This window comes from Oncorhynchus tshawytscha, linkage group LG02, assembly GCF_018296145.1.
Source record: "Oncorhynchus tshawytscha isolate Ot180627B linkage group LG02, Otsh_v2.0, whole genome shotgun sequence".
NCBI lineage: Eukaryota > Metazoa > Chordata > Actinopteri > Salmoniformes > Salmonidae > Oncorhynchus > Oncorhynchus tshawytscha.
The window spans coordinates 60,182,775-60,196,436 of record NC_056430.1 but is presented as its reverse complement, the minus strand read 5'-3'; the positions used below and the strand labels follow the sequence as shown (position 1 = coordinate 60,196,436).

The window sequence follows — 13,662 nt, the reverse complement described above, 5'->3', positions numbered from 1 at the left end:
GCCTTTTTTGCCTTTAACTCCCTTATTTCACCTCATTTGCTCACATTGTATATAGACTTATTTATCTACTGTATTATTGACTGTAAGTTGTTCTCAACTTGCTTACCTGGTTAAATGAAGGTGAAATAAAATAATAAAATAATAAAAAGCCAATTAACACACACCTGGGCCCACTAATTGTCTTGGTGTCTCCCTCTGAAAAGGTGTGCCAGGAAATGAGCTCAGGGTGGATTGTGAGCAGACACAGGGATCTGTAAGGATGTCGGACCTTCCTACCGCAGGGAAAGCTTCTTCATCTGAGATACAGTGTCTCTATATTAAAGAGGCAGCTATAGATAGAGGGAAGTGTTACCCCTGTAAATATTGTGTGTAGACAAAGGGAGTCATTTGTTGTTTCGTGTTCCCTTTTTGGCCATGGCCTTTTGGTCATCTCCTTAGTTTATGTTTATTATTTCTACACAGTTGTTCCAGCGTTGAAAGCTAGCTTGTACTGCAATTATTTGGTTGTGCGAAATAACATATTTAGTGACAATAGAAAATGAACCACAATCACTGCCTCCGGTCTGTTCATTTCATGCCTCCCGCCTGTGCAAGGGTCTTTTGGACTAGCTGATCCATCACAACTGGTGGAGAATGAAGGCACCTTGAGGCAAGACCACAATCAATCCCCTTTTCGGTGGCTGTGATACTTTTTATCTTTCAGAAGCCCTCTACACCCGCTGACAGGCATGAGCGAAGAGTTGCTACGTCAGCTAATGGCCTGCGCCATCACCCAACAGGAGACCCTAGACCTCCTCAGGTCCGAACTAGCAGACAGACCATCTCCCAGGGATCGTAGGATGCCCAACATCAGCGCGCTGATTCCACGTCTGTCGGAGGACGATGATGTGAAAACCTTTTTTTGGCCTTCGAATGATTGACTCAGTAAGAGAGATGGCCTCAGGACGACTGGGAAGGATTCCTTGCCCCCCTGCTCACAGGCAAAGCACAGGTGACGTACTTCGACATTGAGTTTGGGGCTGGGGGTGTGAAGGCAGAGTTTGAAGGCGGAGATTCAGTCCCGCTATCAGCTGAATCCCGGAGACTGGGTTCAAAAGTTTCATGACTGGAAGTGCACCGAAGAGGAATCCCTGAGGGGCCAGCTCTACCAAATTATCCATCTGATAAGGGTATACCAAACGTTACCAAACAGCCCGAGTCAGCTTCCATACCCCTGCCGGGAAGGCCACCCTGATCGTCGGTGTTGTTCCCGCTTATGTAGCGGAAGGCGCAGTGAGGGAGTGGCCCCGATAGATCACGGTGACCGAACAACCCTAATCGCCAAGCACTGGCTCACCTAGAGCTCACCCAGAGGTGCACACCGCATGGGAAGGGACGGGATGAAGCTAAGGAGGTGTGGCAGGGCAAACAGTATTCCTCATTAGACCAGGGGGTGATGAGACTCCCCTGATGACCGACTGAGGAACTTGTTCCAGGAAACCATGGAGGAGGACACCAGGAGGGGGTTTGAGCGTGACCCAGCGCGAGCCGGATCTAACCAGACCCCCGTCCTGAGTTAACGAGCTCCAGAGGGAGCAGTTATGCTAGGTGTTTCAGAAGTCATCGAGAGAGTGCACCCAGAGGGGTTTTGGCACGGAGTCATGTGACTCCGACCAGGAGCGCACCATCCCCTGCCCCAACACGCACAACTTCACCCTGTCGGATGAGCTAATGGGCCAATTCTGAACAGCTAAACACTGGAATCCTGACCTTTGGCAGGCTATGCGGAAAGTGAAGAGAATAGATGGGAGGAGTGTCAGTTCGGAAGGTGTCCAAACTTAGAGGAGTAGAGCAGGAACTGTTAATGTGCCCCGTTCATACAGAGATGTTGTTACACATGGCCCATACATATGTACTAGGGGGTCACCTCGCCAGGGAGAAGACCACCAAACGGTTCCTGGGGCATTTCTATTGGCTGAGGATTACTCAAGATTTTGCTATGTATTACAAATCTTTTGACCCCTGTCAATCTATTGCTCCCAAGCGAATATACAGTAACCCTCTTATCCCTTTCCCAATTATAGAGACCCCGTTTCAGTGGATAGCCATGAACCTGGTGGGACCCCTGCCATGTTCGGTACGAGGACATTAGTTCCTCTTGGTTGTGGTGGACTATATGACGACATTCCCTGAGGCTATTCCCCTGAGGTCGATGGCAACAAAAGCCATAGCGAAAGATCTGTATCTCATGTCATCCCGAGTGGGACTCCCGACTATCATTCATGACCGACCATGGCACACCGTTCATGTCCAGAATGATGAAGGACCTGTGTCAGTTATACATGATCAAACAAATGAGAACCCATGTTTACAACCACAAGACGGACGGGCTGTGTGAATGGCTGAATAAAACCATCAAAAGCATGCTATGCAGGGTGGTGGACCGGAAGAATTGGGATATGATGTTGCCCCACCTCATATTCGCACTTTGGGATGTCCCCCAGGCGTTCACTGGCTTCTCGCCTTTGGAGCTGCTCCATGGGTGGCCATGTCGCATCATCCTTGACTTGACCAAGGATGCCTGGGAGAACCAACCCTGCCTGCACCGTTCCCTCATCGAACACATCACATTCGTGAAGGATTGAATGGCAGCTATATGGCCCATGGTGAGGGAACATGGCCAAGGTGCAGGAAACCAAGCCTGGTCGTACAATAGAATGGCCCAGCCGTGACAATTCTGCCCAGGAGAGAAGGTACTCCTCCTCATCCCCACACCAGATCACAGGCTCCTGGCTCAGTGGCAGGGCCCATATGTGGTGAAAGAGCATGTCTCCCCAGTCAACTATAGGGTGAGTCAGCCAGGACTAATGCGCCCTCAGTAGATATACTTCATCAACCTGTTGAAAGCTTATGTGGAACGAGAGGCACAGGTGCTAATGAGGCAGATGAAGAAGATCGCCCACCAGAAAAGGTGCCTTTTTTCACCACTCTTACGGCTGTTTGACAACCTTGAAAAACCTCTATACCTGGCCTAGAGCATGTTCTCTGCCAAGATAAGCCAATATTATGAGTTCCCAAGTAAGCTAAACTGGTTGGCCTGAAAGGAAACTTATGCCTAGCCTGGAGCACAACATTTAGGCATGCATGTTGATATAATCCATCTCAATCATAACAGTCTTATCTGAAAGACCTTATAGTCTTGTGTTCTTTGATGTGAGGTTGTGGTCATAGAGTGTTATGTTCTTCAAAGGCCCATTATATATTTTTTATTTTACCTTTATTTACCCAGGCAAGTCAGTTAAGAACAAATCCTTATTTTCAATGACAGCCTAGGAACAGTCGGTTAACTGCCTGTTCAGGGGTAGAACGACAGATTTGTACTTTCTCAGCTCGGGGGTTTGAACTTGCAACCTTCCGGTTACTAGTCCAATGCTCTAACCACTAGGCTATCCTGCCATCCATATGCTAGGAACATGGTAAATAAAGACAGTGGTGAAGTTAATTCCTTTATTTATTTAGAATTTTCTTTAATTTAACAGGGTTTTGGTTTACTGGGAACTAATGAATGATATCTGTGTATCTTGGAACAGAACATGCTGTTGGCATGACGATACAGTTACACCAGGTTGTCCGGGCTAGAACACGCTCTCGGCCAGGTATTGAATTTGCATCATACATCAGATCCTCCATCTACCGTATATCAGCAAGTTAAACATAATAATTTTCTAAGGCAATTTACAATAATAGTTTTGTGGCCTCAAATGTAATTAATAGAGGCTGTGGCCATAGAGTGTTCTGTTCTTCAAAAGCCCATTATATGCTAGTGTCATACCCTGTTAAAACATTATTTAGAATTATGGTTTAACTAATAATATGTGGATGTATATTTTGTATATGTTGTATGCATTTAATCAGATTTGTTTATTTCCATAAACTCATAAACGTTTTACTACAGCAGTTGGGCCTATGTTGGTTAACTTATTATATACTGCTACTTTAAATATGTTGGGACAGTTTCTGTTCACGTGAAGAGTGCGTACTCGGTTTGGACCAATCAATATGGACTATGGGTGGTGTGCAGAGGGCTTCTCAGGTTTTTTCCGTTGTTGCTGAGGAGAGAAAGAGAAAAGAGGGGGAGAGATGCTCTTGTGAAGCGGGAAAACATTTTGTGTACTAAAAATAGTTTTTTTCCCGAATTGGGTTTAACAGCACTCTATTTTACTCATTTTTCACAAAATAACATTCATAGTTAAATATTTTCCCGAGAGACTCATCCAAATTTGCTTGCTGCTTGGCTAGATTAACAAATGTATTTACCACTTTCTTTATTCATTTACCAGGTTTTTAGTTTCCTGAGAACTAATGATTGATGTTTGCATATCATGTCACAGAACACGCTGTTGCTTGTCATTACAGTTACACCAGATTGTCCATGCCAGAACACGCTCTAGGCCAGGTATTGAAGTTGCATCATACATCAGATCCTCCTTCTACAGGATATTGGCAAGTTAAACATGATTATTTTCTGCTATTTTCTGCTGAAATACAAGACAACATGGCAGCACATATAACTCTATACACACTAGGGATTAATGCCAGAAACCGGGATACTGAGATTTCCTAACCAAGCTCCCTCTCAATTCCTGTGAAAATAGAACTTTACCAAAAAATGGCTGATACACTGTTTCTGCAAAAGTAATTGAGGAAATAGACATTCGCAAAATTGATCCATAAGATGTTCCACTGACAGTCGAGAGAGCACGTGATTGCCATGTTGATAAGCAGTCTCTCAGTCACATGAAAGATCCAATGAATAACATTTTCTGATAATACAAAACCAAGGAGGCTCATGGTTCTCACCCCCTTCCATAGACATACACAGTAATTATAACAACTTCTAAGGGACGTCCTCCAACCTATTAGAGCTCTTGCAGTCATAAACTGACATGTTGTCCACCCAATCAAAGAATCAGAGATTCTGCAGCTGCATGTGATGTCTACATTGCTGTCGGGTGGACATAGCTAGCAACACACAGGCTATAACACTGGTACATTCTTATATAGAAAGCCATTTTAGAAAAACTGTAATTTTATCTGTTCTCTATTAGCCCGAAATGAAAACACTTACAAGCTCAGATACCAATCTTGTTTTAAGCTAACAGTCCTGAACAAATGTACAGAGCTTGGAACAAAGTATTTTCACTAATCAGTCCCGTTGTATTGGAATTCCCTCCAAGCCAACCTAAAACTCCAGGGTCTGGTGTCCCTAGAGAAGTTCAAAGACATTTAGTTGTTTCTAGTTGTTATCGATGTCACTAGTTGGCATTGCCTTCTTGATGCAAGGATATTGTTTTACCTGAAGCATTTTGATACCATAGTGAGCCTGTCTTTTGACGTATTGCATTCAGTTTTTTTCTGGCTTATGTTGTGTACATGTACATTACTGACGTGCAGCTTTTTATATTGATATATCTTTGTCTGGTTCATGTCATGTGGCTGTTTGTCTGAAACTGATGGGTTGAGCCTACCAGACGAGCTAAATTACTTCTATGCTCGCTTTGAGGCAAGCAACCCTGAAGCATGCATGAGAGCATGTTCCGGACGACTGTGATTACGCTCTCTCGTAGCCGATGTGAGTAAGACCTTGAAACAGGTGGATTACCAGGACGTGTACTCCGAGCGTGTGCTGACCAGCTGGCAAGTGTCTTCACTGACATTTTCAACCTGTCCATGACCGAGTCTGTAATACCAACATGTTTCAAGCAGACAGCCATAACTTTTCCCAAGAACACCAAGGTAACCTGACTAAATGACTGCCGACACGTAGCACTCATATCTGTAGCCATGAAGTGCTTTGAAAGGCTGGTCATGGCTCACATCAACACCATTATCCCAAAGACGCTAGACCCACACCAATTTGCATACTGCCTCAATAGATCCTCAGATGATGCAATATCTATTGCACTCCACACTGCCCTTTCCCATCTGGACAAAAGGAACACCTACGTGAGAATGCTATTCATTGACTACAGCCTAGTGTTCAACACCATAGTGCCCTCAAAGCTCATCACTAAGCTAAGGTCCCTGGGACTAAACACTTCCCTATGAAACTGGATCATAGACTTCCTGACGGGCTTCCCCCAGGTGGTAAGGGTAGGTAACAACACATCTGCCACGTTGATCCTCAACACGGGGGCCCCTCAGGGGTGAGTGCTCAGTTCTCTCCTGTACTCCCTGTTCACCCATGATTGCAGGCCAAGCACGACTCCAACAACATTATTACATTTGCTGATGACACAACATTGTTAGGTCTGATCACCGACAACGATGAGATAGCCTATGGGAGGAGGTCATAGACCTGGCAGTATGGTGCCAGGACAACAACATCTACCTCAGCGTGATCAAGACAAAGGAGATGATTGTGGACTACAGGAAAAGGAGGGCCGAGCACGCCCACATTCTCATCGACAGGGCTATAGTGGAGCAGGTTGAGAGCTTCAAGTTCCTTGGTGTCTACATCACCAACAAACTATGGTCCAAACACAACAAGACAGTCGTGAAGAGGGCACAAAAATGCCTATTCCCCTTCAGGAGAATGAAAAGATTTGGCATGGGTCCTCAGATCCTCAAAAAGTTAAACAGCTGCACCATCGAGAACATCCTGATTGGTTGCATCACTGCCTGGTATGGCAACTGCGATTGGTTGTATCACCGCCTGGTATGGCAACTGCTAGGCCTCCGACCACAAGTTGCTACAGGGGGTAGTGCATACAGCCCAGTATATCACTGGGGCCAAGCTTCCTGCCATCCAGGACAACTATACCAGGCGGTGTCAGAGGAAGGCTCTGAAGATTTCCAAAGATTCCAGCCACCCTAGCAGTTTTTTTATTTGATTGTTGCTCCTTAATTATTTGTTAGTTATCTATTTTTCGTCTTTTTGGTTTTTGTCATTTTTTTACATCCATTTATTTTTTGTAAATACTTTCTTAACACTTATTTTTCTTAAAATGACATTGTTGGTTAAGGGCTCGTAAGTAAGCATTTCACTGTAAGGTCTACCTACACCTGTTGTTTTCGGCCTATGTAACAAATACAATATGATTTGATGCTGCCGTCTTGTTCCAGGTCTCTCTTGAATATGATATTTTTATTTTAACGAGACTAACCTGGTTAAATAAAGTTTCAATAAAATAAATAAAAAGGTGTAATGATTGGATTCATAAATGTGTTATGAATGGATTATGGATACAACCTTAAAATAAAGTGCTCCCACCATTTATAAATTCAAGTCTATCCAAGCTCCAGGTCACAAATTCAGTTGATATAACTAGGAAACCATAATATTGACTTAAGTTTTGCCTGGAGGGAGGTCATAAACTTCAGGCTGTAATGTCATTTTGCTTGTTAATCGGCTGTGAGAGGTGTGGATGGGTGGGGCAGGTACAGCATCTGCAGAAAGAGTATAAAACAGGGCTGCAGAGGGCAGAGAGACACCACACTACTACTGACGTCCAGAAGACATCATCCAGATAAACAGCCATCAATCAGAAAGCATCGTCCAGCTGAAAGAGGTATTTTTGTTTTCACTGAGAATCTTCTTTGCAAAGGTGTATAGGAGTGGGCAGGTGTATACAAGTAGACAGGTAGGAATGGATGGAGAGGTGAAGGTGGACATGTGTGTGTGTGTGTGTGTGTGTTAACAAGTTGTGCTCTCTGTGCTTTAGTAAAGGATGAAGATCCAGAGTATGTTACTGCTGTTCGCTCTAGTGGGTGTCCTGTTAGCAAGCTCCCTCAATAAAGATAACTCTGAGGAAGGTATGTCTTGTCTGTAAATGTGTACTACTTCACTGCCCGGGTTTCATCTGATACAATCTAGTTAAATGAAAAATCTTTCTTCCTCAGCTCTCCTGCAGGAGGATGATGCAAAAAATGGAATGGCTGCCTTTTTGGCAAAGTTGGCTACTCTGAAGACCAGCCCCTCTGAAGATGAAGCAGCATGTGAGCTATCTATCTATCTATCTATCTATCTATCTATCTATCTATCTATCTATCTATCTATCTATCTATCTATCTATCTATCTATCTATCTATCTATCTATCTATCTATCTATCTATCTATCTATCTATCTATCTATCTATCTATCTATCTATCTATCTATCTATCTATCTATCTATCTATCTATCTATCTATCTATATCTATCTATCTATCTATCTATCTATCTATCTATCTATCTATCTATCTATCTATCTATCTATCTATCTATCTATCTATCTATCTATCTATCTATCTATCTATCTATCTATCTATCTATCTATCTATCTATCTATCTATCTGTCTATCTGTCTGTCTGTCTGTCTGTCTGTCTGTCTGTCTGTCTGTCTGTCTGTCTGTCTGTCTGTCTGTCTGTCTGTCTGTCTGAAAATATTTTTTAAATGGTAGTCAAATACTGGTCTTACAACAGTAAGTTTAAAAGGTAGTCACTTATAATTGTGATATGTTTTGAAAATGTTGGAGTCATTTTCAAATATTTAGCTTTTAAAAAAGGTATTTTGCATAAAGATGATTTAAAACTGTATTCGACAGTTTGGGGCGCGCTTTGGAACGTAGCCAAGGAACTTGTTGGGTGAGAAGCGACCAGCATGGGGATGCCAAGGATCCTTTTCAGTCTCCATATGGAATCAGCTATCACCTCTGAAGTCATCACTAACATTACCTCAGTGAATCATTCCAACAACCATCAATCAATGATTGTCAAAAAACAACAACAGTAATACAGTTAATTGGTACTTTGGTTCTGAGAAGAACTCATCAACATTCTGAAGAATATATGTTTTATCCATGAACATGTACTTTATGTCCTGACACATGATAGTTGATTGGTCAAGTTAGTGGATAAATAATTGTATGGTTGTATGGTTGACTTGTCATATTGTGATCCTCCAATAAACTATCAAGCATAAGACATGTTTAGTCGTTTTTTTATTAATCTTACATGTTTAGCAGTGTTTCAATTACATCATACATGTTTCATAATATTGTTTTATTTCGTGTTTCTATTCAGTATGAACAACGTGAACTTGACCATAATACAGATGCAGAGCAAATTACATCAGAATACACTGGGCAGTAATGGTAGTACACATATCCACACACACACACTAGACGTACCGTCTGGAGAGTTAGCTTCATTGAGTGAGCTTGATAACAGCAGTAACATATCCTGGATCATCTAATAAATCAAATCAAATCAAATATATTTATATAGCCCTTCGTACATCAGCTGATATCTCAAAGTGCTGTTCAGAAACCCAGCCTAAAACCCCAAAACAGCAAGCAATGCAGGTGTAGAAGCACGGTGGCTAGAAAAAACTGCCTAGAAAGGCCAAAACCTAGGAAGAAACCTAGAGAGGAACCAGGCTATGTGGGGTGGCCAGTCCTCTTCTAGCTGTGCTGGGTGGGGATTATAACAGAACATGGCCAAGATGTTCAAATGTTCATAAATGACCAGCATGGTCAAATAATAATAATCACAGGCAGAACAGTTGAAACTGGAGCAGCAGCACGGCCAGGTGGACTGGGGACAGCAAGGAGTCATCATGTCAGGTAGTCCTGAAGCATGGTCCTAGGGCTCAGTTCCTCCAAGAGAGAGAAAGAAAGAGAGAAAGAGAGAATTAGAGAGAGCGTACTTACATTCACACAGGACACCGGATAGGAGAGGAGAAGTACTCCAGGTATAACAAACTGACCCTAGCCCCCCGACACATAAACAACTGCAGCATAAATACTGGAGGCTGAGACAGGAGGGGTCAGGAGACACTGTGGCTCCATCCGAGGACACCCCCGGACCGGGCCAAATAGGAAGGATTTAACCCCACCCACTTTGCCAAAGCACAGCCCCCACACCACTAGAGGGATATCTTCAACCACCAACTTACCATCCTGAGACAAGGCCGAGTATAGCCTACAAAGTTCTCAGCCACGGCACAACCCAAGGGGGGCGCCAACCCAGAAAGGAAGATCACATCAGTGACTCAACCCACTCATGTGACGCACCCCTCTTAGGGACGGTATGAAAGAGCCCTAGTAAGCCAGTGACTCAGCCCCTGTAATAGGGTTAGAGGCAGAGAATCCCAGTGGAAAGAGGGGAACCGGCCAGGCAGAGACAGCAAGGGCGGTTCGTTGCTACAGAGCCTTTCCGTTCACCTTCACACTCCTGGGCCAGTCTACACTCCATCATATGACCCACTGAAGAGATTCTTCAGTAAAGACTTAAAGGTTGAGACCGAGTTTACGTCTCAGCATGTAATAAGCTGAATTCAAAATGGGGAAAAAACATTTGTCACTTATCTGCACACATTACCCCCAAAATGACAAAGTGAAAGCATGTTTATAGATATTTTTGCTAATTTATTGAAAATTAAATACATAAATATCTAATTTACATAAGTATTCACAACAAATGTTGGAATCACAGTTGGCAGTGATTACAGAGTCTTTCTGGACAGGTCTCTAAGAACTTGCACACCTGGATTGTACAATATTTGCCAATTATATTATTTTCTTAATTCTTCAAGCTCTGTCAAATTGGTTGTTGATCATTGCTAGACAACCATTTTCAAGTCTCGCTACAGATTTTCAAGCAGATTTAAGTCAAAACTGTATCCCGGCCACTCAGGAATATTCACTGTCTTCTTGGTTTGCAACTCCAGTGTAGATTTGGCCTGGTGTTTGATGTTATTTAGTTAACAGGTTAATAACTTCCCCATGCTTTTTTTCTGTCCATGTACCAATAGGTGCCCTTTTTTGCGAGGCATTTGAAAACCTCCCTGGTCTCTGTCGGTGAATCTGTGTTCGAAATTCACTGTTCGACTGAGAGACCTTACAGATAATTGTATGTGCGGGGTACAGAGATGAGGTAGTCATGTAAGAATCTATTATTACACACAGAGTGAGTCCATGCAACTTATTATGTGGGACATTTTCACTCCTGAACTGATTTAGGCTTGTCATAACAAAGGGGTTGAATACTTATTGACTCAAGACATTTCAGTTGTTCATTTTTAATTAATTTGTGGAAAAGAATCGGTAAAAAACATCTTTCCACTTGGACATTATGGGGAATTGTGTGTAGGCCAGTGAATAATCTCCATTTAATCAATTTTAATTTCAGGCTGTAACACAATAACATTTGGAAAAATTTGAAGGGTGTGAATAATTTCTGAACGCACTGTAAATATTTTGTTCTAGAGTTGGTGAAGCAGCTGATAATACTGTCCACTGCTGATGCTGAAACTTCGGATATTCTGAATATTGATTTGCTATTTTCCATAGGAGCGAGAGTTGTGGTCTTGTTTGAAAATCCTTGAGACAGTTCCCTGACAGAGTCTATAAGGACATTTTTAATAGTGGTGGATATAAAATTACAGTCTTGAGTTAGAATTCAATTAACTTTTAATTTGGGATGGTTTTTGGACTTTTCAGCTTCTCTCCTTGTTTGTTTGTTGAGGTTTCCCCCCCCCCCAAAATTCAGACAACATTTTCAATAACAAAATGAGGTCTACCAAACAAAAACCTGATAGAAAAGTAATTTATTAAAATGTTGTAAGTACAGGAAAATTTTGCTCAGTGGGAAATCAATATCCAACAAGTCAATGACAACTGTGTTGCAACTGTTAATGCAAATTAATTACTTAAAAATCATAGAATGTGATTTTCTGGATTTTTGTTTTAGATTCCGTCTCTCACAGTTGAAGTGTACCTATGATAAAAAATACAGACCTCTACATGCTTTGTAAGTAGGAAAACCTGCAAAATCGGCAGTGTATCAAATACTTGTTCTCCCCACTGTATATCTTTTTTTCTCTGTATATATTTTGTTTTTATGTTTTTTATATTTTTAACCTCAATTTCTACATACTCTCCTGCAACCCACCTCACCCAATTTGGTATTAATCCGCTATTTTCTATACTTTAGAACCGGATCCCCCTACAGAAGCTAGCCAGCAAAACTAGCTACTAGCTTGTAGTAGGTTAGTCAATGCTAGCGGTCATCAGCTAACCTCAGCCCGGATAACTCCTGCCAGTCTGCACAGCGCTATTCAACCCAGAGCATATCGGACTGCTTCCTCTCTACCACATCTCCACATCTCCGGATTCCTACCTCAAGCTCTGAATCTTTTTACATGGATCATCGCAGTTAGCTATCTGCTATCTGAGTGGCAAATCCTGGCTAACGTCTCTGTCCCGAAGCAAGCAGTAGTTAGCCTGGAGCTAGTCTCTTGTTAGGCCCATCTCCTGGCTAGCTGAAGAGGTCCATCAGCCACTCCTTGGCCTACAATACCTATTTTGCCATTTGGCCTGGACCCCTTTATCTGCCAACACGGAGCCCTGCCGATCCATCACAACTGGTCTAGCGACGTAATCCACCAAAGGAGGTTTCAACAGGCTCCTCCATCGTTACGTCCCCTGAAGGCATGTCTGCTAGCCTGCTCTCTGTGGCCCGCTACCGGATCATTGCAGCTAGCTAGCTGCTATCCGAGTGGCTACTCCTGGCTAACGTCCCTGTCCTGAAACAAGCACCAGTTAGCCTGGAGCTAGCCCAGAGCTAGGCCCACCTTCAGGCTAGCTGAAGAGGTCCATCAGCCAATTTCTTGGGCTACACTACCTAGTTTGCCAATTGGCCTGGATCCTTTTACTGCCTACACGGAGCCCTGCTGATCCATCATGACTCCTGACCCTTCTGCTAGCCTGCTATCCCTGGCCTGCTTGCAACCCCTATTACTATCCTGTTCAACCTCTCTTTCGTATCATCTGAGATCTCCAAAGATTGGAGCGCTTCCGCGGTCATCCCCCTCTTCAAAGGGGAAGACACTCTAGACCCAAACTGTTAGAAACCTATATCTATATTACCTTGTCATTCTAATGTCTTCGAAAGCCAAGTTAACAAACAGATCACCGACCATTTCGAATCCCACTGTACCTTCTCCGCTATGCAATCTGGTTTCCGAGCTGGTCATGGGTGCACCTCAGCCACGCTCAAGGTAAAAGACATCGATAAAAGACAGAACCGACCTGGCCAAGGCTTTCGACTCTGCCGATCACCACATTCTTATCGGCAGCCTTCGTTTCTCAAATGACTGCCTCACCCAGTTCACCAACAACTTCTCAGACAGAGTTCAGTGTGTCAAATCGGAGGGCCTGTTGTCCGGACCTCTGGCAGTCTCTTTGGGGGTGCCACAGGTTCAATTCTCTGGCTGACTCTTTTCTCTGTATACACCAATGATGTCGGTCTTGCTGCTGGTGATTCTCTGATCCACCTCTACGCAGACGACACCATTCTGTATACTTCTGGCCCTTCTTTGGACACTGTGTTAAGCGTTTCACTGATAGTCTACACCTGTTGTTTATAAAACATTTGACAAATACAATAGTATTTTATTTGATCTGTCACGACTTCTTCCAAAGTCGTTGCCTCTCCTTGTTCGGGTGGTGCTCGGCGGTTGACGTCACCGGTCTTCTAGCCATCATTGATCCATTTTTCATTTTCCATTGGTTTTGTCTTGTCTTCCCACACACCTGTTTTCAATCCCATTCATTACCTGTTGTGTATTTACCCTCTGTTTCCCCTCATGTCTTTGTCAGAGATTGTTTTATTGTCAGTGTATTTTATGTTGTACAGGTG

The 13,662-nt window shown here is 43.1% G+C and overlaps 2 long non-coding RNA genes across 2 annotated transcripts in view; one reads left to right on the top strand and one right to left on the bottom strand.

Moving 5' to 3' along the window:
* The window catches only part of LOC112222972, a 266,640-nt gene that overhangs the window by 234,854 nt on the left and 18,124 nt on the right, over positions 1 to 13,662 (bottom strand). The gene's annotated exons all lie outside the window — the stretch shown is intronic.
* On the top strand, positions 7,392 to 8,941 carry LOC121840104. Its single transcript, XR_006079412.1, has 4 exons — positions 7,392 to 7,550; positions 7,704 to 7,794; positions 7,882 to 7,977; positions 8,565 to 8,941. It is a non-coding gene; the product is annotated as an uncharacterized LOC121840104 (long non-coding RNA).